Genomic DNA, 27794 nt, shown 5'->3' with positions numbered 1-27794 from the left:
AAGAAGAAAGCTGCCTTTCGTGGTAATGAGCCTCTATTACTGCTCATCTGGGGCTTCTCAGTACCCCTTCCCTTTGACAGGGTCCTACTTGCTCCATCCCTACAGTGGAAGACTACCTGGGGAACAGAGGAAGAGAGGGAGATCCTGCTGGCTTCTGTGCTCTGGGTCAGGGGTGTGGGGGAGGGAAAAGCCAGGCAGATGGCCCTCCCCTAGACTTCTGGGACCCAGGGACATGGTGCATGGATGTGACCTCAGTCCTTCTGTCCACAGAAGTGGAAGGGAATCATGTTCTAGGAGAGTAGTTGTCAATGTTAAGTCACAGATCTCTCAGAAATCCTGATCAGAGTTCAACAAACCACCTGCCTATGGGCCATATTTGACCTCCCCCACCACCCCACTCCAGTGCTCCTGCCTGGAAAATCCCATGGACGGAGGAGCCTGGTAGGCTGCAGTCCATGGGGTCGCTAAGAGTCGGACATGACTAAGCGACCTCACTTTCACTTTTCACTTTCATGCATTGGAGAAGTAAATGGCAACCCACTCCAGTGTTCTTGCCTGGAGAATCCCAGGGACGGGGGAGCCTGGTGGGCTGCTGTCTCTGGGGTCGCACAGAGTCGGACACGACTGAAGTGACTTAGCAGCAGCAGCAGCAGCAGCAACAGCACCCTGAGTGTTATGGGCTTCCCAGGTGGCGCCAGTGGGAAATAACCCATGGGCAGGAGACATAAGAGATTCAGGTTCAATCCCTGGAGGGGGCACAACTACCCCCTGCAGTATTCTGTCCTAGAAAATCCCATGGACAGAGGAGCCTGGTGGGCTACAGTCCATGGGGTTGCAAAGAGTCGGACACAACAGAGGTGACTTAGCACAAGCACATACCCTGAGTGTTATGGTTGGTCTACCAGGGTTCTAAAAAAGAAAAGAAAAATGTGAACCAAATTAAAAATTTGGAGATTTCATCCCCAAAGAGATCCAGAGTTTTGCATTCTCTAAGATTTGTCCACACTGAGTCCCATCCCCTCAAGGCAGTGATGGGCTGAAGCAGAGCAGTGGTTGCTGCCTTTGGAAGGCATGTGTCCTCCCGTTCTCCACAGTCCTCACCATCCTCTGTGGATCCCCAACACTGAGCAGAACCTGCTATTTGTCATCACTCTTGCATTGTTGGTTTTCTTATGGTGGAGAAGTATTTTTTTTTGGACCTAAATGGAGAAATAAAAAAATACAACCCAAAGACTGAATATTTCAAGACAAATAGAAGACAGCTTATTTCTCTGTGGGGGTGGAGCCTATGCCTCTGTATAATAGGCAAAATGTGGCGGGGTTCTCCCACTGACCTGTTTCATTCTTCTGTATTCCTCCCTGGTCCTGCAGGCATTTGCATACAGGTTCCATTTTTCTCTGCAGAAAAATGTTCTAGGACTTCCCTGGTGGTGCGGGGGATAAGAATCTGCCTGCCAATGCAGGGGCTATGGGTTCAATCCCTGGTCTGGGGAGATTCCATAGGCAACTAGCTCACGAGCCACAACCACTGAGCCTGCCTGCTGCAACTACCGAAGCCCACTCACCTCGAGCCTCTGCTCCGCAACAAGAGAAGCCACTGCAATGAGAAGCCCACACACCACAACTAGAGAAAGCCCACACAAAGCAATGAAGACCCAGAACAGCCAAAAAGAAAAAAAATGTTCTGGATGGAGACGCAGATTGGTGGGTGGGAGTGGTTATTGACAACCTAAAACCTGACTGTGAATCTCCAGGGGCGAAATGAGCTCAGGTGAGACCGCTTGTCCTAGGATATGGATAGTTTCCATTAAAGCACTTCTGAGAGATAAAAGTCTGCTTTCAGCATGGTTCAGGGTGCTCCTTATTGAAATTGGTCTATACAGGCAGAGGGTATTCAATCATGAAGACACTGGCTTCACTAGTGCGGACTAATTTTCTTCAAACCCTTTCTCCTTCCTCACATTGCTCTTTCTGGCCATCTTGTTTCCCAAACTCACCAAACCTGCCTCAGGATCTTTGTACTTATTCTCCTGGAAATGCTCTATCCCTAATATTCTCATGGCATCATTCCCTCACTTTGTCCAAGTCTTTGCTCACCGAGACCTTCCTTTTCTTATCAGTGATTATTTCTTTCCCCGGCTTTATTTTTCATCCCAGCATTTACCACTACCTGATGTTATCAGTGTTCTTCATTTGACCTTTGTTTAATGTCTCTCTCCCACTGGAAATATAAAAGGGACTTTGTTTTATTCACTACTGTATCTTCAATGCCTAAAATAGCTCCTAGTCCATAGTAGAAAGGCTTCCCCAGTGACTCAGTGGTAAAAGAATCTGCCTGCAATGCAGGAGATGCTCAGGAGACCTGGGCTCCATCCCTGGGTCTGGAAGATCCCCTGGAGAAGGAAAAGGCAACTCAATCCAGTATTCTTGCCTGGGAAATCCCATGGATAGAGAAGCCTGGAGGGCTAGTCCACGGAGTCACAAAGAGTCAGACATGACTGAGAGACCAAGCAACAACAAACCATAGATGTCCAGTATAAAGTTACTGAATGAATCAATCAAGCACACATCCCAAGTAGGAAAATTGAAGCATTTTCACTATCTTCTTTCTGGCTTGAATCCTTTTTTAGCTTCTGCATCTTCTCTTGCATACATGTGCTTCTCAGCTTAGTCTTTGACTTAGCCTGCAGACTCAAATCCACTACCAAGAAGAGCTTGGGCTCTCCTGGATTTTCTCCTTGATTTCCATGGGCTTGACTTTACATCTGTCATACCAAGTAGCTAGCATGTAAGAGACTCAGCCACTTGATGAGCTGTTATGCTTCCTTCTCATTCAAATCACCTTCCAAGCTCTGCTCCAAGACCTTCCAAAGAGTAACTGATGGTGTTATTAGACCTAAGCCTGGGCAGCTTCTAGGTATGTTTGATTTTCCAGAGGAGTTCCCAAAGGTCAAGGCCTGGTATGATGATGTGGTAAGCAGAACAGGCAGAAGAAATACCTATTGGTAAATAACAAACACCACTCCTGGCTTAGTCATAGAATTCTGAGAAGTAGCAGTACCCAGTGAACCAACCTGGAGATTGGCAATCATGGGTGAGACTAACTTTAACCAAAGGCATGTGGCAGAGCTACAAAAAGCAAGCTCTGAACTGTGCAAACAGTAACCACCCACCTCCTCAAGCCACAGGGACAAGCTCCATATGCAAGCCATGTGGCAAGGCCAGCTAATCACACAGAGCAGGACTTTTCTGTTCCCTAGCTCATTAAATTATAATGATCATGTCCAGCCATAAAAGAAAGCAATAAAATATCATCCATTTGCCTTTATGTGATAACTTTAATCTCTCTTCACCATATATTTGAAGCATATGCCTGACTTTACTTATAATAATCCATTGATGGTGGTAGGAAAAGAAATATCTACTTTGCCTGTAAGTAACTTAAATCAAAGTAGATTAAGTAGGTTATTCTGTACTTGTAATAACCTTGTCCTTAGGAAAACAGTATAGGGTTTAGCATGAACAAACAAAACATTTTCAGTGGAAAAGTAACTTGTAGGGTAAGTTGCTTTTAAAATAGGTCATTCAAATCACTGAAAGTGCTATTCCAACAAATGTGGCTGTTACATTTTCAAAGGTTATTTACAATATTTAAACATAGGCTAGGGATAAAAAATTGAGGGGGAAAGTTGGGTTCTTTCTGTTTTGTTTTAAAATATTCCCAATCAAGAAATCATTATATTTCAGTATGTGTCAACAACTCCAAAATAAACAGTAAGGTCTTGTTTCTTAAAAAATAACAAAAACAATTTTTTAAAGAAATAATTCTGTGAACATCATGCTGGTAAGTCCTGCCACTTTTCCCTTTGGTTTTTCCAAAGCATGCTCAAAGGAGATTTTTGTTGCAACTTACCTTTTCTTCTCTGATTTTTTAAAGCCGATACTCAAAGTAGACAAATTTGTCTGACAAAGTCATCAGGCAAATCCTTGTCTTTAGTGACATAAATATTTTTAGCCAAAGTCTACAATGCCTTCTACTCTGCCATAACCACCAATTTTCCCCTGCCACGTATTCATTCAGTCAGATTAATTTTATTGTAATCTATTGATTGCAGTCATTAAATGGGAAAAAATAATGATGACATAATAAAAAGGGCTCAATAAATAAAGATGGTATGCATAAACAAATATCACTGATAGGAACTTGGAAATCAGAAGGCAATTATAATATGGCAACACCTCACACAAAGACCACCATAAAAGAATAAGACACCAGCTACCAAAGTCCAGTCAAAAAGAAATGGATAACATTTATAGCCCTTTTAAAGAAGTAGACTCCAGATTCATGAGACTTTACTGGTGAGTTTTACCACTTAATGAAGAAATGACATCTGTTCTACATAAACTTTTCCCCAAAAATAGAAGTGGTAACATTTCACAACTCATTTTATTAATAAGAGGCCAGCATTGTCATGATGCCAAAGATAGGTAAGACAGAAAACTATAGACTAATACCTCTTGTGAACATAGTAACAAAATACTAGCAAATTGAATCCCGAAATCTATAAAAAGGATAATATACCATGACCCACTTGGGTATATTCCAGAAAAGCAAAGTAGGTTCAATATTCAAAATCAACCAGTAAAAGTCACATTTTCAACAAACTAAAATACTAAAATTATGTAATATCTCAATATATGTTTTAAAAGCATTTATAAAATTCAAGATTCATTACAAACAGTTTTGGCAAACTTGAGATAGAAGGAAATAGTTCTCAATCTGGCAAACCTTATGTCCAAAAAAAATGGTAACATTGTTATTTTTCTTTAGCTTTTTATTTTGTATTGGGGGTATAGCCAATTAACAATGTTGATAGTTTCAGGTGAACAGGGAAGGGACTCAGCCGCACATACTTGTATCAATTCTCCCCCAGTCTCCCCTCCCATCCAGGCTGCCACATAACACTGAGCAAGGTTCCACACACTATACAGTTGGTCCTTGTTGCTTATCCATTTTAAATACAGCAGTCTTGCCTGGAGAATCCCATGGACAGAGGAGCCTGGTGGGCTGCAGTCCATGGGGTTGCTGGGAATTGGACACAACTGAGCGACTTCACTTTCACTTTTCACTTTCATGCATTGGAGAAGGAAATGGCAACCCACTCCAGTGTTCTTGCCTGGAGAATCCCAGGGATGGGGGAGCCTGGTGGGCTGCCGTCTATGGGGTCGCACAGAGTCGGACAGACTGAAGCGACTTAGCAGCAGCAGCAGCAGCAGCAGTGTGTACAAGTCCATCCCAAACTCCCTAACTATCCCTCCCCCCATATTTTCCCCCACCTCCCCACTCCCCCACTCCTAGCAGACATAAACTCAGTCTCAAAGTCTGTGAGTCTGCTTCCGTTTTGTACATAACTCAGCCATTAAAAAGAATGAAATAAGGCCATTTGCAGCAACATAGATGGACCTGGAGAGTGTCATACTGAGTGAAGTAAGTCACACAGAGATGGAGAAATGTCGTTTGACATCTGTTGTGTGTGGAATCTAAAAAGAAATGATACAAATGAACTTAAGTGACATCATTCTTAACCGTAAAAGATTGAACGCTTTGCAATTCAATCTGGGATTGAAGCAAGAGTGCCCGCTTTTTATAACTTCTTTTCACTGTTAAATTGGAGGTCCTAGCTAATGCAATAAAATAAGAAAATAAATAAAAGCATACAGATTATTTTTTAAAAAAAGTAAAAATGTCTTTAATTGCAAATAGCATAATCATATGCATAGAAAATTTAAGATATCAAAAATACAAATAGTTATTACAAAAAATATGTGAGTTTAGCTATGTATCAGGATACAGTGAAGTGAAAGTCTCTCAGTCATGTCTGACTCTTTGTGACCCCATGAACTATACAGTCTATGGAATTCTCCAGGCCAGAATAATGGAGTGGGTTGCCTTTCCCTTCCCCAGGGGATCTTCCCAACAGAGGGATCGAACCCAGGTCTCCCGCATTGCAGGCAGATTCTTTACCAGCTAAGCCAGGAGGGAAGCCCATCAGGATACAAGATCAATATAAAAAATAAATTGTTTTTCTACTTATAAGCAATGAACTATTGGATGTTGAAAATGCTAAAAATACCACTCACTGCAATAATTTATATGGGGAAAGAATCTTAAAAAGAGTGGATATATGTATATGTATAATTGATACACTTTGCTATACAGTAGAAACTATTGCAACATTGTAAATCAACTATACCCTAATACAAATTTTAAAAATTAGCACTCACAATAGCTTAAAAACGTGAAATATTTAGAGATAAATATAACCAACTATGTGCAAGACCTGTATACTGAAAAAATTTCTAATGCTGAGAGAAATCAAGGAAGAACTAAACAAATCAAGAGACAAACATGCTCATGAATGGGAAGAGTGAATGTTGTTAAGATGTCAATTCTTTCCAAATTCATCTGCAGATCAACAGCCTTTGTTGTTATAGTAGAAATCTACAAACTGAATCTAAAATTTTTTTGAAAATATAAAGGACCAGAAATGACTTCTGAAAAAAGATAATAGAGTTAGAGGAGTTGAGTTGGAGTTGAAATCTCTCTGATTTCAAGATTTATTCTAAAGCTACAGTAATCAAGGCAGTGCATATAGCTAAAGGTAGAACTATAGATCAAAGGGACAGACGATAGAATCCAGAAATAGATCCACCAAAATATAGTAAACTGATTTCCAACAAAAGGGCTCAGGTGATTCAATGGGGAAAAGAGTTTTTCAACAAATAGTGCTGGAACAATTGGACATCCGAAAAAAAAAAATGAACCTTGACTCTTACTTCATACTATAGTCCACAATTAGCTTGAAGTGGATCATAGACCTAAATGTTAAGAGATAAAACTATAAAACTTCTGAGAAAACATAGGAGAAGATCTTTTTACCTTGGGTTAAATAGGGGTTTCCTAGATAAGAAACAAATATCACAAACCATAAAAGAACAAATTAATATATTGGACTTCATCAAAATTTTAAAATTTCTACTTGTCTAAAGATGTTATATGAATATATCTCAATAAATCTGTTATAAAAATATTAAGAAAATGAAAAAAGCCACAGACATGGAAAATTATTAGAAAATTTTATATCTGATAAAGGACTTATAAAAAAACTATTACAGCACAATAAGAATAATATTTAAAAACCCAACTAAAAAGAGGTCAAAATATTTAGACAGACACTTTCACTAAAGAAATAAATGAATGGCAAATTAGTTCATTAAAAGATGCTAATTTGAGTTTAGGGAAATGTAAATTAAAACATGAGAAGATACCATTGCACCCTCACTAGAATCTCTGAAATTTTTTAAATTGACATGACCAAACATTTCCAAGCATACAAAACAACAGAAATTCTCATTTTTTTTTTTTAGAAATTCTCATTTTTATAACAATTTTATTCATAACAGCTGAAGAAAATGTTCACCAATTGGTGAATAAACAAATTGTCTATATCCAGACCATAGAGTAATAGTCAGCAACACAAATAGAACTATAGACACATGCAACAATATGAATTCATCTCAAAAGCTATTAGCTAAGTATAACAAGCCAGACACAAAAGGCTATATATTATAGGATTTCATTTATATAACATTCTAAAAAACAGGTCAGATATTGCAAGGAAATGAGGGTGGGTGAGGAGATTGACTACAAAGAGCATGAAGGAACATTTGAAGTTGATAGAAATGTCCTATATCTTGATTAAGGCAGTAGTTTTATGCCTCTGTATGATCAACAAAGGGCTTCCCTGATGGCTCAGTGCCAAAGAATCTGCCTGCAGTGCAGGGGACAAGGAGATGCAAGTTCAATCCCTGGGTCAGGAAGATCCCTGGAGGAGGAAATGGCAACCCACTCCAGTTTTCTTGCCTGGAAGATTCCATGGGCAGAGGAGCCTGGCGGGCTACAGTCCACAGGGTCACAAAGAGTCAGACACGACTGAGCACACTCACACAATGGTAGACAAAACTCATTGAATGGTACTTGTAAGGGGTAAATTTTATTGGGTTGGCCAAAATGTTTGTTCAGGTTTTTTCATAACATGGAAACCAAATGAAACTTTTTGGCTGACCCAATATTTTATGTGAATTATTCCCCAATAAACCTGACTCTTTAAAAGGTAAAACTTAAGAAGTACCTTGCAGAAGGACAAAAGAGAGGAAAGACTGAAACTTTATGTTATTCAGGCTAAGTCAGTATACATGTAAGACCCCATCACTAAATAATCTTCCCTCTAACTGGTATTTTGGCATTCGTATGGTGCTCACTCTGGGAAGACAAATAAGGGAGGTAAGGTGATTTTTTTTTATCCCTACAACTAAAAATTCTCAACACATCTCTCCACGTTAATTCAGATTATTCAATAAAGAAAATAGGTTTGGTGAAGTTACAAATAGGAGAAGATAGTTTTAACTTTAGTACTAAAAACAGGTTTAAAAACAGAACCCATAACTAGATCTTAAATGTTCTTACCACAAAAAAGAAATGGCAATTATGCGGTAGGCTGATAATATTGTAATATATAAATGTATCAAATCATGTTTGTACATCTTAATGTTACATGTCAGTTATATCTTGATTTTTAAAATTAAAAATATAAATAGATGATAAAAACAGCACTCTAGCACTCTTACATATTCTCAGAGGGATAGAAGGTATTTTACCCATGTGGATCCTTAGCTAACCATAGCTCTCTGCAGGCAGAAAATGCAGATAGAGGGAGATGCTGTGAAACTGAATAGTTTTGCCCCAGGGAGATAGATGGTTGGACCTACATGTTGCAGAGATCACTCTGGTAGTCGTGGTATGAAACTGAATTTGATCAAGGCAATGCTGTTTAGAAGGACATCGTTGTTGAAAGCTGAAACCATCCCTTGGTAAGTGATAAAGCCGTCTCTCAGGGCAATGAGAGGTGGCAACTCAGAGGGACTTGGCCATTGGTTGACTGTGACGGTGAGTGAGAAAATGGCATTGGGGATCACACTAACATTCTGACTTGGTAGAGGATGTTGTTACACCAAAAGAACCTGGAAAGAGAGGCAGCGGGCACGCTTGGATAGAGGAAGGGTTCTCATATGGCACTTGTCTATGTTGATCCAGGAGTTTAATTTTGGCTTTTTCTATAAACTCTTCCTTCCCTGCCGTACGCCCTTCCTCTCTATTCTCACATTATAGTAAGTGATGAATAAAAATGATAAAGTATCTATTTTATGTCCATCTGTCCCACTTAACTGGGAGCTACTCAAGGGTAGGACCTGTGTATTCTGCATTTTTTATCAGGTCCAGAATTCTTATTGTGCTTCCCAGGCCTGAATGTTCTTGCTCCTGTGTCCCCAACTTCTCTGCCGAGCCAGTTCTCTCTCACCTGCTGACATTGCTAGTCCCCCTGCCTGGAAGGTCCCTCTGCCTCCCCCTCATTACAACCCCTCCCGGATCTGAAAATCTCTTCATCATTCTTCGGGTCTCAGCTAAGTCATTTCCCTTAGGAAAACCTCAGGATTTCCCCCACGTCTGGTGTAGGGCCCCTCCTGAATGTCCCACAGCACCTCTAATTCTGGCTATATTAACACCCACGACTCTGGTGGCTCTGTCGGTAAAGGGAGAGAACACCTGAAATACTAGAGATCTAGGTTTGATCCCTAGGTCAGGCAGATCCCCCGGAGAAGGAAATGGCTACCCACTGCAGTATTCCTGCCTGGGAGTTCCCACAGACAGAGGAGACTGGTGGGCTACAGTCCATGGGTTCACAAGAGTCAGACATGATGTAGCCACTAACCCACCACCACCACTCCATTATAATTGCTTTCGTTCTTCATCAGCCTGTAAGTTTCATAAGACCAAAGACTATGGGAGCCCTGGTTGTGCTGTGCTTAGTCTCTTGGTCATGTCTGACTCTTTGTGACCCCATGGAGTGTAGCCTGCCAGGCTCCTCTGTCTGTGGGGATTCTTCAGGCAAGAATAGTGGAGTGGGTTGCCATGCCCTTCTCCAGGGGAACTTCCCAACCCAGGAATCGAACACAGGTCTCGTGCATTGCAGGTGGATTCTTTACCAGCTGAGCTACCAGGGAAGGCCAGCCCTGGTTAGCAGTATTAGTCATATTAATCATCATAATAATATTGGCTACTAGGCATTTAATTTGTTTAAAATACTAGGTATTTTAATGTAATTTATTGTTTACTAGGTATTTAATATACGCCAGTCATCCTTCTAAGTATTTTGACGTATTAACTCATTTAGACCTCATGACAGCCTTTCAAGGTAAGCCCTGTTATTATCACCTTTTCAGGTGATAATATGGAGACTAAAATGTCACGAGGCAAGTTAACTTGAGGTCAACATTCTAAGAAGAGTATTAATCAACAGCGACGACAGCTATTTATCCCGTGCTCCCTGGTTCCTCTCACGCTATCATCAGAGAAAAGATGTTCCATCAATGTTTGCAGAATTGATTTCAGGTGAGGAGGTCGTACTCGAGCTGGCAGCTCGTACCTGGCACAGAGCAGAGGGCAGACCAGGCAAAACTGTCATAAACACCCAGCACCTGCCCGGGGCTGAGGTGCTGGGACACAGCAGTAAAAACACTCTCCTCGCAGCTGCTTTAAGGCCATGGGGAAGGGCGTCCTGCCACTCAGAACAGCAGGGGGAAGATTTTTGGGTCTTTTTGCTTTTTATATTTTAACTGTGCCCTGTGGCATGTGGGATCTTAGTTCCTCAGCCAGGGATCAAATCTATGCCTCCTGCATTGGAAGCATGGAGTGTTAAACACTGGACCGCCTGGGAAGTCCCAAGATTTTCTGTATCATTAATTTTTATTTCCAAGCAATACACTCTAGACATAACCCTAGAATCCCTCTTGTTGATTTCTTTATCTCACCCTGCACTGACTTGTGACCCAGTGACCCTCCCACTTTCCTATAAAATGACTCCACACACTATCCTCACCTGGTCTCCTGTGGCTCTCTCATGTGTCCACGTTGTATGTCTTGAGGACTTCCTGGAAAACCACTCAGGTGAGGTCATTATTCACAATGTCATTATTCACATTCACCTACAGTGCGAATAATGGAGGGGCCCCTGATGCAGAGAAAGGGTCACCGAGAACTGCATTAACTGTACAGTTCAGTTCAGTTCAGTCACTCGGTTGCACCTGACTCTTTGCGACCCCATGAATCGCAGCATGCCAGGCCTCCCTGTCCATCACAAACTCCCGGAGTTCGCTCAGACTCATGTCCATTGACTCAGTGATGCCATCCAGCCATCTCATCCTCTGTCGTCCCCTTTTCCTCCTGCCCTCAATCCCTCCCAGCATCAGAGTCTTTTCCAATGAGTCAGTTCTTCACATGAGGTGGCCAAAGTATTGGAGTTTCACCTTTAGCATCATTCCTTCCAAAGAACACCCAGGACTGGTCTCCATTAGGATGGACTGGTTGAATCTCCTTGCAGTTCAAGGGACTCTCAAGAGTCTTCTCCAATACCACAGTTCAAAAGCATCAATTCTTCGGTGCTCAGCCTTCTTCACAGTCCAACTCTCACATCCATACATGACCACTGGAAAAAACATAGCCTTGACTAAACATACCTTTGTTGGCAAAGTAATATCTCTGCTTTTGAATTTGCTATCTAGGTTGGTCATAACATTCTTTCCAAGGAGTAAGCGTCTTTTAATTTCATGGCTGCAATCACCATCTGCAGTGATTTTGGAGCCCCAAAAAATAAAGTCTGACACTATTTCCACTGTTTCCTCATCTATTTCCCATGAAGTGATGGGACCAGATGCCATGATCTTAGTTTTCTGAATGTTGAGCTTTAAGCCAACCTTTTCACTCTCCTCTTTCATTTTCATCAAGAGGTTCTTTAGTTCCTCTTCACTTTCAGCCATAAGGGTGGTGTCATCTGCATATCTGAGGTTATTGATATTTCTCTCGGCAGTCTTGATTCCAGCTTGTGCTTCTTCCAGCCCAGCGTTTCTCATGATGTACTCTGCATAGAAGTTAAATAAGCAGGGTGACAATATACAGCCTTGACGTACTCCTTTTCTTGTTTGGAACCAGTCTGTTGTTCCATATCCAGTTCTAACTGTTGCTTCCTGACCTGCATATAGATTTCTCAAGAGGCAGGTCAGGTGGTCTGGTATTCCCATCTCTTTCAGAATTTTCAACAGTTTATTGTGATCCACATAGTCAAAGGCTTTGGCATAGTCAATAAAGCAGAGATAGATGTTTTTCTGGAACTCGCTTGCTTTTTAGATGATTCAGCAGATGTTGGCAATTTGATCTCTGGTTCCTCTGCCTTTTCTAAAACCAGCTTGAACATCAGGAAGTTCACGGTTCACGTATTGCTGAGGCCTGGCGTGGAGAATTTTGAGCATTACTTTACTAGCGTTTGAGATGAGTGCAATTGTGAGGTAGTCTGAGCATTCTTTGGCATTGCCTTTCTTTGGGATTGGAATGAAAATGGACCTTTTCCAGTCCTGTGGCCACTGCTGAGTTTTCCAAATTTGCTGGCATATTGAGCGCGGCCAACAAAGGTCCATCTAGTCAAGGCTATGGTTTTTCCAGTGGTCATGTATGGATGTGAGAGTTGGACTGTGAAGAAGGCTGAGCACCGAAGAATTGATGCTTTTGAACTGTGGTGTTGGAGAAGACTCTTGAGAGTCCCTTGGACTGCAAGGAGATCCAACCAGTCCATTCTGAAGGAGATCAGCCCTGGGATTTCTTTGGAGGGAATGATGCTAAAGCTGAAACTCCAGTACTCTGGCCACCTCATGGGAAGAGCTGACTCATTGGAAAAGACTCTGATGCTGGGAGGGATTGGGGGCAGGAGGAGAAGGGGACGACAGAGGATGAGATGGCTGGATGGCATCACTGACTCAATGGACATGAGTCTGAGTGAACTCCGGGAGTTTGTGATGGACAGGGAGGCCTGGCGTGCTGCGATTCATGGGGTCGAAAAGAGTCGGACACGACTGAGCGACTGAACTGACCTGAACTGAGTGCAGCACTTTCACAGCATCATCTTTCAGGATTTGAAATAGCTCAACTGGAATTCCATCACCTCCACTAGCTTTGTGCGTAGTGATGCCTTCTAAGGCCCACTTGACTTCGCATTCCAGGATGTCTGGCTCTAGGTGAGGGATCACACCATCGTGATTATCTGGGTAATGAAGATCTTTTTTGTATAGTTCTTCTCTGTATTCTTGCTACCTCTTCTTAACATCTTCTGCTTCTGTTAGGTCCATACCATCTCTGTCCTTTATCAAGCCCATCTTTGCATGAAATGTTCCCTTGGTATCTCTCATTTTCTTGAAGAGATCTCTAGTCTTTCCCATTCTGTTGTTTTCCTCTATTTCTTTGCATTGATCGCTGAGGAAGGCTTTCTTATCTCTCCTTGCTATTCTTTGGAACTCTGCATTCAAATGGGAATATCTTTCCTTTTCTCCTTTGCTTTTCGCTTCTCTTCTTTTCACAGCTATCTGTAAGGCCTTCTCAGACAGCCATTTTGCTTTTTTGCATTTATTTTCCATGGGGATGGTCTTGATCCCTGTCTCCTGTACAATGTTACAAATGTCCGTCCGTAGTTTATCAGGCACTCTGTCTATAGATCTAGTCCCTTAAATCTATTTCTCACTTCCACTGTATCATAAGGGATTTGATTTAGGTCATACATGAATGGTCTAGTGGTTTTCCCTACTTTCTTTTTTTTTTTAATTTAATTTTATTTTAAACTTTACAATATTGTATTCGTTCTGCCATATATTGAAATGAATCTGCCACAGGCATACACGTGTTCCCCATCCTGAACCCTCCTCCCTCCTCCCTCCCCATACCATCCCTCTGGGTCGTCCCAGTGCACCAGCCCCAAGCATCCAGTATCGTGCATCGAACCTGGACTGGCGACTCGTTTCATATATGATATTATACATATTTCAATGCCATTTTCGCAAATCATCTCACCCTCTCCCTCTCCCACAGAGTCCAAAAGACTGTTCTATACATCAGTGTCTCTTTTGCTGTCTCGTACACAGGGTTATTGTTACCATCTTTCTAAATTCCATATATATGCGTTAGTATACTGTATTGGTGTTTTTCTTTCTGGCTTACTTCACTCTGTATAAAAGGCTCCAGTTTCATCCACCTCATTAGAACTGATTCAAATGTGTTCTTTTTAATGGCTGAGTAATACTCCATTGTGTATATGGACCACAGCTTTCTTATCCATTCATCTGCTGATGGACATCTAGGTTGCTTCCATGTCCTCGCTATTATAAACAGTGCTGCAATGAACATTGGGGTACACGTGTCTCTTTCAATTCTGGTTTCCTCAGTGTGTATGCCCAGCAGTGGGATTGCTGGATCATAAGGCAGTTCTATTTCCAGTTTTTTAAGGAATCTCCACACTGTTCTCCATAGTGGCTGTACTAGTTTGCATTCCCACCAACAGTGTAAGAGGGTTCCCTTTTCTCCACATCCTCTCCAGCATTTATTACTTATAGACTTTTGGATCACAGCCATTTTGACTGGCATGAAATGGTACCTCATAGTGGTTTTGATTTGCATTTCTCTGATAATGAGTGATGTTGAGCATCTTTTCATGTGTTTGTTAGCCATCTGTATGTCTTCTTTGGAGAAATGTCTATTTAGTTCTTTGGCCCATTTTTTGATTGGGTCATATATTTTTCTGGAATTGAGCTATAGGAGTTGCTTGTATATTTTTGAGATTAGTTGTTTGTCAGTTGCTTCATTTGCTATTATTTTCTCCCATTCTGAAGGCTGTCTTTTCACCTTGCTTATAGTTTCCTTTGTTGTGCAGAAGCTTTTAAGTTTAATTAGGTCCCATTTGTTTATTTTTGCTTTTATTTCCAATATTCTGGGAGGTGGGTCATAGAGGATCCTGCTGTGATGTATGTCGGAGAGTGTTTTGCCTATGTTCTCCTCTAGGAGTTTTATAGTTTCTGGTCTTATGTTTAGATCTTTAATCCGTTTTGAGTTTATTTTTGTGTATTGTTTTAGAAAGTGCTCTAGTTTCATTCTTTTACAAGTGGTTGACCAGTTTTCCCAGCACCACTTGTTAAAGAGATTGTCTTTAATCCATTGTATATTCTTGCCTCCTTTGTCAAAGATAAGGTGTCCATATGTGCATGGATTTATCTCTGGGCTTTCTATTTTGTTCCATTGATCTATATTTCTGTCTTTGTGCCAGTACCATACTGTCTTGATGACTGTGGCTTTGTAGTACAGCCTGAAGTCAGGCAGGTTGATTCCTCCAGTTCCATTCTTCTTTCTCAAGATTGCTTTGGCTATTCGAGGTCCTACTTTCTTTAAGTCTGAATTTGGCAATAAGGATTTCATGATCATTTCATGATCCTGGTCTTGTTTTTGCTGACTGTGTAGAGCTTCTCCATCTTTGGCTGCAAAGAATATAATCAATCTGATTTTGGTGTTGACCATCTGGTAATGTTCATGTGTAAAGTCTTCTCTTGTGTTGTTGGAAGAGGGTGTTTGTTATGACCAGTGTGTTCTCTTGGCAAAACTCTATTAGCCTTTGCCCTGCTTCATTCCGTATTCCAAGGCCAAATTTACCTGTTACCCCAGGTTTTTCTTGACTTCCTACATTTGCATTCCAGTCCCCTATAATGAAAAGGACATCTTTTTTGGGTGTTAGTTCTAAAAGGTCTTGTAGGTCTTCATAGAACCATTCAACTTTAGCTTCTTCAGCATTACTGGTTGGGGCATAGACTTGGATTACTGTGATATTGAATGATTTGCCTTGTAAACAGAGAGATCATTCTGTCGTTTTTGAGATTGCATCCAAGTACTGCATTTCGGACTCTTTTGTTGACCGTGATGGCTACTCCATTTCTTCTAAGGGATTCCTGCCCACAGTAGTAGATATAATGGTCATCTGAGTTAAATTCACCCATTCCAGTCCATTTTAGTTCGCTGATTCCTAGAATGTCGACGTTCACTCTTGCCATCTCCTGTTCGACCACTTCCAATTTGCCTTGATTAATGGACCTGACATTCCAGGTTCCCAGGCAATATTGCTCTTTCCAGCATCGGACCTTGCTTCTATCACCAGTCCCATCCACAACTGGGTGTTGTTTTTGCTGTGGCTCCATCCCTTCATTCTTTCTGGAGTTATTTCTCCACTGATCTCCAGTAGCATATTGGGCACCTACTGACCCGGGGAGTTCCTCTTTCAGTATCCTATCATTTTGCTTTTTCATACTGTTCATGGGGTTCTCAAGGCAAGAATACTAAAGTGGTTTGCCATTCCCTTCTCCAGTGGACCACATTCTGTCAGATCTCTCCACCATGACCCACCCGTCTTGGGTGGCTCCATGGGCATGGCTTAGTTTCATTGAGTTAGACAAGGCTGTGGTCCTAGTGTGATTAGATTGACTAGTTTTCTGTGAGTATGGTTTCAGTGTGTCTGCCCTCTGATGCCCTCTTGCAACACCTACCGTCTTAGTTGGGTTTCTCTTACCTTGGACGTGGGGTATCTCCTCACCACCGCCCCTCCTGACCTTGAACAGCTCCTCTAGGCCCTCTTGCACCCACGCAGCCTCAAAAACACAGACACAACTTAGTGACTAAAGAACAACAACAAAGGAGATTCCAAGGTTGAGACTCACTGCAGAGGAACTCAGTCTCATTCTTTTCTGGGCCTTAGTCTCCCTGAGCTAGAGATTGAGAACGGTGTGTTCTTTCCATGTAGGATGGGATGGGCAAGCTTTGGAGAGAAAGCAAGGCTTCATAACCCCAAACTTAATAAAGCCTCATGGAAATGAGCCAGCCTTGCTACAGTCTTGTGTTTCTGGCCATGTTCACCTGGTCTGAAGTTGAAGGGCAAGTGGCCCCTGTCCACTCACATCTGAAGGGACAGGAGTGGATGGCAGTGACTGTAGCTTGACCTCCTCTGAATACCAGCTGGAGCAGTCTCCTCCCTAAGATACTCCTGTGTCCTTTACAGAGCAGAAGCTTAGTCCCCAAGGGAACATGGGGTACAGTGGTCCACCCACCCTCCCACCCTACCTCACCCTCAGCTTCTCCCTCTCGTGCCCATTTCAGAGGATCCAAGGTTGACATGTGTGAAGGCAAATGGCAGCATCCTTATATACCAAGTCCTCCTGGCTCTGGAGGAGGTAACCCTCCCCCCTCCCCCAAACCCCTCCCCTATATGCTTTTCTAGTTTCTTCTCAAAACTCAGGTGACAGACAGCAGAGAGGAAACAACCAGTAGAAGCATTAGACACAAGAGCTGCAGAGAAGTGGAGCTAGCAACCGTTACTGTTAGTGCTGTCGCTGCTAACACTACTCTAGAGCACAGCCTGTGTTCTCAGCTCTACGTGAATTATTCCCCTGCCCCCTCCCCTAGTCCTGCAAGGCAGAAGAGTCACCATTTTACAGACGAGGGACGGAGAGGCACAGAGGGCAGCAATGTTTTGCCTTGCTTTAAAAAAAAAAAAAAGAATGATTACACAGTTCTCAGAAACACTTAGGAACTTGCTAGAAATGTAAATATCCCCTGGCCAGAGCAAGACTCCTGGGCATGCAACCAGCGTAGGCACACAGCAGCCGTGGGTTCAGAGGAACTGGGCAGTTGAAGTTGACTTTTGTCTTTGAGTGTTTCCTGAGTGAAGTCTGCTTGGACAATGGAGCAGGCTGGGGAACTTGGAGTTTCCCTTTGCTTCTCTGCCCGGGTTCTAGGCCATCTGCCCCAGGCTCCCCGTCTCCCTCTCCCCTGATGGCAGTGATAAAGTGACGCTTGTGTTCACCGTGGTCTGCTGCCCCTGGAGGGGACCCCAGGCACAAACACAGGGAGAGAGGGGGTCAGACACACACCCCTCGCACCCCTGGGTGCTTAGGCCAGGGCAAGGCAGTGACTGTCCCTACCCCAGGCAGGCAGCTCCACGGTGACTTTCAGGCACCCCTTGCTGGCCCTGACCTGGGTACTGAGCGAGTCCTGGTGTGGAGGTTGCATTTCCCTGGGGAGGGGTGAGGGTGTCTATTAAGTGGGGATCAGGCCTTGGGCCCATGGGAAGGGGAGAGGGACCTCCCCCCAGGACAGAGCCCTGCATTTCCCCTTTGCACTGGACCCAGCGAATTTTGCCATTGACCATCTCTCTGCCCAGTCCAGATCACCTGAATCAAAACTCTCAAGGCCAGGCCCAGCAGTTAGTGTAAAGAAGCACCCCCAGGTGATTCTGACACACTCTGAAGTTCAAGAACCCCCGAGTCCTACAGAAGCTAAAGGAGGAGCCAGTGAGCATGGTGTGGCCAACGGGCTGTGTGGGAGTCACAGGTTGGGTGCAGACCCCACTCCTTTGCTGGGTAACCCTCAGCAAGTGACTTCCCCTGTATTAGCCCTTGTTTTTCTGAGAATCCTGCTTGATGTAATCATCTTATCAGAATCTTCAGGCAGGAGCTTCCTTGATGACTGTTCTAAGGAATCTGTTTTATCTGATTTTAAGGAATCAAATGGAAGATCTACCATGTGAATGAACTGTTGGCCACCTACTGATTTCAACAGCTCAGGTCACATCCCACTGGAACTCCCCCCAGCACTTTCCTGTCCTCCTCTGAATGCTGCCTGTAATCCATGCTGCTGTGTCCTTCCTACACTGTCTCCACCGGGCAGGTGTAGGAAGAGTCTGCCCTTGACTCAAGGGAGCCAGCTTGGCCAGAAATGTTTGGGAGCTTATTCTATCCCCAGGGGCAGCCCACAGGCAATGGCTAGCTGACACAGGGTACAGCAGTCCCTCTCGTTGGCAGCATTATGTGATATTTTTTGACACCACCTCTTACACAAAAGCTGTGGTTTTTCCTGACACCAACCAACTCTCCAATACCAAGTGGGTATTGTTGTTGTTCAGTGGCTCAGTTGTGTCCAGCTCTTTGCAGCCCCCTGAACTGCAGTACACCAGGCTTCTCTGTCCTTCACTGTCTCCCCAAGTTTGCTCAAACTCATGTCCACTGAGTGAGTGATGCCATCCAACCACCTCATCCTTTGCTGCCCCCTTCTCCTCCTGCCCTCAGTCTTTCCCAGCATCAGAATCTTTTCCAATGAGTTGGCTCTCATTGGATATATACCAACTCAAATTCTAACACTATTTACTTGGAGTCAGTTTGCATTGGCTCCCACAATTTAAAGGGCTCAGTCCCACAAGACAACCCCCGACTCAGCTGCCAGTCACAAGTGGCTTCCCCAGGTGACCCACACTTCTGCCCAACTGATTACAAATTCAGGCATTCTTACAATGCCCCCTTAAGTTTGATAATTCCACTGGAATGACTCAGCAAACTCTAGAAAGTGCTCTACTTATGTTGCACTTTACTGTAAAGGATACAAACAAACAGGCAGATGAAGAAAGTACATAGGGCAAGTGCCAGAAGTGTCCCAAGTGCAGGAGATTCTGCACTACGGAGTGGGGTTGAGCCACACTCTAGCACATGGATGTGTTCACCAACTCAGAAACTAGAAATCCTGTATGATCCAGCAATCCCACTCCTGGGCATATATCCAGATAAAACTGTAATTCAAAAAGATACATGCACTCCAGTGTTCATTGCAGCACAATGCACAAACAGCCAAGGCATGCGAGCAACCTAAATGTCCATCAACAGAGGAATGGGTAAAGAAGATGTGCTACGTACAACAGAATACTACTGCTACTGCTAAGTCGCTTCAGTCGTGTCCGACTCTGTGCGACCCCATAGACGGCAGCCCACCAGGCTCCTCCGTCCCTGGGATTCTCCAGGCAAGAACACTGGAGTGGGTTGCCATTTCCTTCTCCAATGCATGAAAGTGAAAAGTGAAAGTGAAGTCCCTCAGTCGTGTCCAACCCTCAGCGACCCCATGGACTGTAGCCTACCAGGCTCCTCCATCCATGGGATTCTCCAGGCAAGAGTACTGGAGTGGGGTGCCATTGCCTTCTCCGACAACAGAATACTACTCAACCATAAAAAAGAATAAAACGCCATTTGCAACCACATGGATGGACCTAGAGATTATTATACTAAGTGAAGTAAGTCAGGAAGAGAAAGACAAATATCATCTAGTATCACTTATATTTGGAATCTAAAATGTGACACAAGTGAACTTACCTATGAAATAGAAACAGATTCCCAGACATAGAGAATAACCTTGGGGTTACCAAGGAGGTGGGGGGCGGGGAGTTGGGGGAGAGATGGAGTAGGAGGTTGGGGTTAGCAACCCCAACCATTTTATATAGAATGAATAATCAAAAAAGTCCTACCATATAGTACAGGGAACTGTAATCAATATTCTCTGATAAACCATAAAGGAAAAGAATACATAACTGAATCACTTCACAATTAACACAACATTGTAAATCAACTATACTTCAATAAAGAACAAAAAGCAACTCTCGAGTTTTATGAAGACTTCATGATGCAGTTATGAGTGATTAAATCATTGGTTGCTGGAAGCTGACCTCAATCTCCAGCCTCTCTGCCCTCCCCAGAGGTTGGGAAGTGGGACAGACAGTTCTAACCCTCTAATCACATAGTTGGTTTTTCTGGTGACCAGCTCCCATCCTGAAGCTATCTGATGTCTCCACAGGATCATCTCATTAGCATACAAAAGATAACTCCTAAAGGTTTTAGGAGCTCTGTGCTCCAAAATCAGGGGCAAAGACCAGGTATACATGTTTCTATTATACCGTAGGCATTAGTCGTCCTTCAGAGCTCCTCATGGATCAGACTCAAGATGTCTGTCTCTTTCCCTAGCTTCTCTCCTGGTCTCCTCCGCTCACAGCCTCAAAGTTTTCACCCCACATCCCTCATTAAAGCACACAAACCCTGCTCTATCGACGTCCAGAAATCCAACCTAAAACACAGCCGTAGCTTTCTATTCCCCACAGTTATCTGTGTGTCTTTTATGTAACTTATTTGACTGAGAGTTCCTTGAGATTTGATCCATATCTTATTTATCTTTGCCTTCCTATAACACCTACCCAATATTTTGCATAATAAATTGTCGGTAATTTTCAAAATAAATATTTCATATTTTGAAATCATTTGCATGGATGGGCAGGATTGTTAAATGACTGACTTATTTCCTCCAGTTCCCATGCTGCACCCTAGCTTCCCCACCCAAACTTGGCACAAGAACAATTTAATTCTCCCCAGTGAAGAGGAGGGCAAAGGATTTCAAGAAATGGCTCAAAAACAGGTCCCTGTGGAAATATGTCCAGGTCATTCCAATCTGGTGCCAGACATAGAGAAGGCTGTTTAGTGCTTTGAGTATTTTTGCTCTTTCCAGCTTCTCTGCCGGATGAAGTTAAACAGTCCCTAAAAGTAAATAAATGTGGCAAAGATAAAACAAATATTTTTTTCCAATTGGATTGGTTCATTCCTTGTGTGGGTTCAGATGAGGGAAAAACCAGAATGTTTTGATTAAATCAGCTATTACCATGAAATGATTTGCCTGTTTACTAACGGGCTGTTGTATTTCTTGTCATTATCTACCAAAGTGGGAATTCTTAGTATTGTGGAGAGGACTGATCTGAATAGGAAAATGGCAGGTTTCCTTAACCTAATCTTCTTACTATGTTACAAAGTGTAAAACCATTGAATTGAAAGCAACAGGTGGGTACAACCCTGCGTGATTGCAGAGTAGAGAAAAAAGAGAAGCAAGTAGGCTCTCCCTATCCCTTTTAGGAGTCTTTCCTTACAGTGCTTCCGATGACTGCTTTTTTTCCACTTTCCTTTCACATGTATCCTACCCAGTATTACTATGATTTGATTTCCTGATACGAAGAAAGATGGTGGTGCTCCCTGTGCCTCCTACAGTCTGGGAACCAAAGTTCTTCCTAACCTAAAAGGTCTGGATGATCACATGAGATGCTACTGAGTTCATGGTGTGGGTCGTTTACTTGCTAATCGTCTACCATGATGGTGGTCCTAATCGTCTACCATGATGGTGGTCCCATAGCAGTGATGATAATGATGACACACAACCTTTGCTGGATTATCAGACATTGTTCCTGGACTTTACATGTATTAATTGATTATCCTCCATCACAGCTATGGGGCTTCCCAGGTGACACAGTGGTAAAAGAATCTGCCTGCCAATGTTAGAGACGTGGGTTCAATCCTTGGGTCAGGAAGGTACTCTGGAGTAGGAAGTGGCAACCCACTCCAGTATCCTTGACTGGAAAATTCCATGAGCAGAGGAGCCTGGTGGGCTACAGTCCATGGGGTCACAAAGAGTCGGACACAACTGAGCAAGTAAACACACATCACAACTATGAACACCTTTAATATCCCCATTTTACATGTGAAAAAACTAGACCTCACAGATGTTAAATAACCTGCGCAAGCACAGATGTTGTCAGTGATGGAGCTGGCTCTGACCCTAGGGAGTCTGGCTCCAGATCCAAGGATACTCATCATATACATACTGCCTAGTAGTATTAGTCATAACAGCAACCATTAACATTTATTGAGCCTTCGCCACATGCCAGTCACAATCATTAATTTTATGCATTAACATTATTAAATCTCATAAAAACTGCATCAGGTGCACATTTATCATCCTCTTTTGCTGAGGCACACAGAGGTTAACTTGTCTGGGGTTACTCAGCAGACGGGTGAAGGAACCAGGTTTGTTGTCTGTGTTAAATGCCTTCAGAGAGACACACAAAGGCTCTTCTGCTCTTGCCGGCAGGAGGTATGAGCTTTGGCTTTTTGGACACAAGCATGCTACTATCGACAAAACTTTGTAAAATATATTCTGTCTCCCCTGGGAAAAGATCCAGGGAGTTATAGAACAAGAGATCCCAGAGACCTAGTCTAGAGCTCACATCTGTTCTGGCTGATTTGTTTGCTTGCCCATTATCTCCCCCTTCTTTTAGTTAGAGTGCTCTAGGACAGGAGCTTCCAACCTCTGCAATCTAATGCCCAGAGATCCAAGGTGGAGCTGATGTAATCGTAATAGTAGCAGCAACTAAGTGCACAATAAATGTAACGAGCTTGAATCATCCTGGATCCAACCCCCACCCCCTGTCCTTGGAAAAATTGTCTTCCACAAAACCAATTCCTGGAGCCAAAAAGGTTGGGGACTGCAGCTCTAGAAGTTTCCTGTTGGGGAATGTATCAGTTTTCTATCATTGCTGTAACAAATTACCATAAATGTAGTGGCTTGAAATAATACAAATGTAATTATCTTCTATGCAGAGTACATCAGGAGAAATGCTGGGCTGGAAGAAGCACAAGCTGGAATCAAGATTCGTGGGAGAAATATCAATAACCTCAGATAAGCAGATGACACCACCCTTATGGCAGAAAGTGAAGAGGAACTAAAGAGCCTCTTGATGAAAGTGAAAGAGGAGAGTGAAAAGGTTGGTTTAAAGCTCAACATTCAGAAAACTAAGATCATGGCATCTGGTCCCATTACTTCATGGGAAATAGATGGGGAAACAATGGAAACAGTGTCAGACTTTATTTTTGGGGGCTCCAAAATCACTGCAGATGGTGATTGCAGTCATGAAATTTAAAGACGCTTACTCTTTGGAAGGAAGGTTATGACCAACCTAGACAGCATATTCAAAAGCAGAGACATCACTTTGTCAACAAAGGTCCATCTAGTCAAGGCTATGGTTTTTCCAGTAGTCATGTATGGATGTGAGAGTTGGACTCTGAAGAATGCCGAGCACTGAAGAATTGATGCTTTTGAACTGTGGCATTGGAGAAGACTCTTGAGAGTCCCTTGGACTGCAAGGAGATCCAACCAGTCCCTCCTAAAGGAGACCAGTCTTGGGTGTTCATTGGAAGGACTGATGCTGAGGCTGAAACTCCAATACTTTGGCCTCCTGATGCAAAAAGCTGAGTCATTTGAAAAGACCGTGATGCTGGGAAAGATTGAGGGCAGGAGGAGAAGGGGATGACAGAGGATGAGATGGTTGGATGGCATCACCGACTCAATGGACCTGGGTTTGGGTGGACTCCGGGTGTTGGTGATGGACAGGGAGGCCTGGCGTGCTGCGGTCCATGGGGTTGCAAAGAGTCAAATACGACTGAGCGACTGAACTGAACTGAACTGAATTATCTTACTTACTTCTGGAGGTTGGAAATCAAAAATAGGTCCCTCTGAGCTAAAGTCAAGGTAGCAGTAGGCTGCATTCCTCCTTGAGGTCCTCGGGGAGACTCCGTGTCTCGGCCTTTTCCATTTTTCAGAGACCATCCCTGTTCTGTGTGCATAGCCTTCTTCCTCCATCTTGAAAGCCAGCAGCATCAGGCCAAGTCTTTCTCATGCTACTGTCTCTCTGGTTGTAGCTCTTCTGCCTCGTCTTCCACCTTTAAGGATGCTGGTGATTATATTGGGTTTACCTGGATACTTTCCCTAGTTTACCATCAACCGCTTGGCAGCCTTAATCTCTCTCTGCCAGGTAACCTATTCACAGTCTCCTCGGATTAGGATACAGACCTCTTTGGAGTAGTGTTAAGAGCATTGTCCTATCTGCCACAGTGAAACTTTCCTTTTCACCCTTGGTTCATGTATTTCTGGGTTTATCCAACCCAGCAACCCTGGCTCAAAACGTAGGCTTGGGACTTTTACTGGATTTCTTGGTAAACAGCTCCCACCCCCACATCCCACTTCTGATGAGCTGATCAGTGCTCACCTGCTCTGAAGATGGGCCAGGGGTGGGGACTCTCCCTGACTGGCAGGGGCTCTTCCTGTTCAGGCTGTTACACATCCAGAGGTTCTGCCCTGCTGCTGAAGTCCATGAGTGGGTAGCAGCTGTGTCCACCTTTGCAAAACACCAGTCTGCTGCTGCTGCTAAGTCGCTTCAGTCATGTCCGACTCTGTGCAACCCCATAGACGGCAGCCTACCAGGCTCCTCTGTCCCTGGGATTCTCCAGGCAAAAACACTGGAGTGGGTTGCCATTTCCTTCTCCAATGCATGCATGCTAAGTCGCTTCAGTCGTGTCCGACTCTGTGTGACCCCATGGACAGCAGTCCACCAGGCTCCTCTGTCCACAGAATCCTCTAGGCAAGAGTACTGGAGTGTGTTGCCATTTACTTCTCCAAAACACCAGACTAGCATTCCTAAAAATGAAGCCTCTTCCTCCTGCTGCTGATTCAGGGAGCTATAGTGCAAGTTTGCAAATACTCTCTAAAATACAAAGACAACTGAGTAAGAGGTCTTCAGTGACGCCCAGCCTAGCACTGTGTGGTCCCTTGTTTATTACTCACTGGCTTGAGCTGAGCATCAGGATGGTACATCATTGTTCAACATTGATTTGCTTTCTCTAGCCTCTCCTTTGTCATTCTCAACATCCCCATAGATTTTTTTTTTTAATGCAGTAAAATATCTGTTTGATAGGGTTCACCTGAAAGACACATTGTTAGTCAGGTTTTTGCTATCTGAATACTGTGTAATGAAAGACTCCAAAGTCTCAGTGGCTTACCAAAAGCATTTCTTCTTCCTCATTGGTCTGTGGGGCAGCAGGGGCAGCTCTGCTTTGCTTTACAGAAGGGGATCAGGTCTACAACACATTTCTCTCATTATCCTTGGACCAGCAGCAACCAGGGGCCATTCTTCTCATGATAAAGGACACCAAGCCAAACTGCTGCTGCTGCTGCTGCTAAATCGCTTCAGTCGTGTCCGACTCTGTGCGACCCCAGAGACAGCAGCCCACGAGGCTCCCCTGTCCCTGGGATTCTCCAGGCAAGAACACTGGAGTGGGTTGCCATTTCCTTCTCCCGTGCCTGAAAGGGAAAAGTGGAAGTGAAGTCGCTCAGTCGTGTCCGACTCTTAGCGACCTCATGGACTGCAGCCTACCAGGCTCCTCTGTCCACGGGATTTTCCAGGCAAGAGTACTGGAGTGGGGTGCCATTGCCTTCTCCGAAGCCAAACTACAGGAGCATATTTAAGGTCTCTGCTCAGTCATGACCACTAACATCCCATTGCCCCAAAAGAGTCACATGCCAAGTCCCCACATCAGTAGGTAAGGAAATGTACTCTGGTTTCTCCAGCACGAGGCACTGTCGAGCAACATGACAAAGACTGGGTGTGTTCCAAGGTGGAAGAGAATTGGGATAATCCAGTCTTGTCAATGGCACCCCACTCCAGTACTCTTGCCTGGAAAATCCCATGGACGGAGGAGCCTGGAAGGCTGCAGTCCATGGGGTCACTGAGGGTCAGACACGACTGAGCGACTTCACTTTCACTTTTCACTTTCATGCATTGGAGAAGGAAATGGCAACGCACTCCAGTGTTTTTGCTTGGAGAATCGCAGGGACAATGGAGCCTGGTAGGCTGCCGTCTTTGGGGTTGCACAGAGTCGGACACGACTGAAGCGACTGAGCAGCAGCAGCAGCAGTGATCTTATCAATCCTAAAGGAGATCAGTCCTGGGTGTTCATTGGAAGGATTGATGCTGAAGCTCAAACTCCAATACTTTGGCAACCTCATGCGAAGAGCCGACTTATTGGAAAAGACCCTGATGCTGGGATGGATTGGGGGCAGGAGGAGAAGGGATGAGATGGCTGGATGGCATCACCGACTTGATGGACATGAGTTTGAGTAAACTCTGGGAGTTGGTGATGGACAGGGAGGCCTGGCGTGCTGTGATTCATGGGGCCGCAAAGAGTTGGACACGACTGAGCAACTGAACTGAACTGAACTGAATCTTACCATAGGGGCTTCCCAGGTGGCGCTAGTGATAAGAAATACATCTGCCAATACAGGAGATGCAAGAGAGACTGGTTCAATCCCTGAATGTGGAAGATCCCCTGGAGTAGGAAATGGCAACCCACTCCGTTATTCTTGACTGGAAAATTCCATGGGCAGAGGAGACTGGTGGGCTACAGTTTGTGGGGCTGCAGAGTCAGACACAACTGAGAGACTGAGCAATCTTCTCATAGGCACCCTCCATCTTGATATTGTCTGTTTCTTTCATAGAAAAGGAGAAAATAACTACATAAAATTTTATAGGTCATTTCAAGGATTTCTGCAAAAAAAAAAAAAAGTAAGATTTCGCCCTGCCTCCTACCTATAGATCTGATTTCATGGGGTTTGTGCATGAGCAAAGGACCTCACACCCAGAAAGACCCCACATTTGGTATAACGCTCTGCTTTATCTTGAAGTTCTTAATAATGTTTGACCAAGGGGCCCTGTCTTTTCAATGTGCACTGGCCCCCACAAACTAGGTAGCTGGTCCTACCTACACATGCTGTATTTATGGTTCCATGTGGTGAGAATTAATGCTCAGATTAGCGGCCCTGAGACCTGTAGGTTCCAAAATGATCCAAAATTCTGTTGCAATTACCATGCTCTTTTCTTCTTTCAATATGTTTAATGGGCACAGTTATAATTCTAGGTGTTAGAAAACTGAGAACTAACCAGCCTGCTCGCCTCGAGTTTACACTGTGCCATCCTTCTTGCAATCTGCTGCTGGACAGATGACTTTCATTATAGTTATTAAAGGGAAATGTGATGCAGACGCTCATAATAGATCACGTATGTTGAAGGTCACAGGCAAGCCCGAGCACCCAGCAGGAACTCCCTTCCTCTCGATCATTTCTTCCCAAGAAAGCAAACCAGAACACAAGTGAGTTAGAGCGCCACGATTAGAGAGCCCATCTCAAAGCCACTCGGCTTTGTAAAGATAATAATAAATCTTTCGCAACTTTGCTACTTTGGCTATAATCCTAGCCTCCCAAGTGACAAAAAGATCCATGTTAGAAAGGTTTTCAACCATAAAACCTA

General features: G+C 43.6%; 1 long non-coding RNA gene across 1 annotated transcript in view; it reads left to right on the top strand.

Moving 5' to 3' along the window:
* The window catches only part of LOC132345250 (uncharacterized), a 30111-nt gene extending 5998 nt beyond the window's left edge, over nt 1–24113 (top strand). The window contains exon 2 of the long non-coding RNA XR_009494472.1: nt 23257–24113. This is a non-coding gene — a long non-coding RNA (uncharacterized lncRNA). The remainder of the gene's footprint in view (nt 1–23256) is intronic.
* Nucleotides 24114–27794: the final 3681 nt, after the last annotated feature.

The sequence above is a fragment of the Bos taurus genome, chromosome 5 (assembly GCF_002263795.3).
Source record: "Bos taurus isolate L1 Dominette 01449 registration number 42190680 breed Hereford chromosome 5, ARS-UCD2.0, whole genome shotgun sequence".
Classification (NCBI taxonomy): domain Eukaryota; kingdom Metazoa; phylum Chordata; class Mammalia; order Artiodactyla; family Bovidae; genus Bos; species Bos taurus.
The sequence above is the reverse complement of the archived record's forward strand: the minus strand, read 5'-3'. Positions and strand labels throughout refer to the sequence as shown.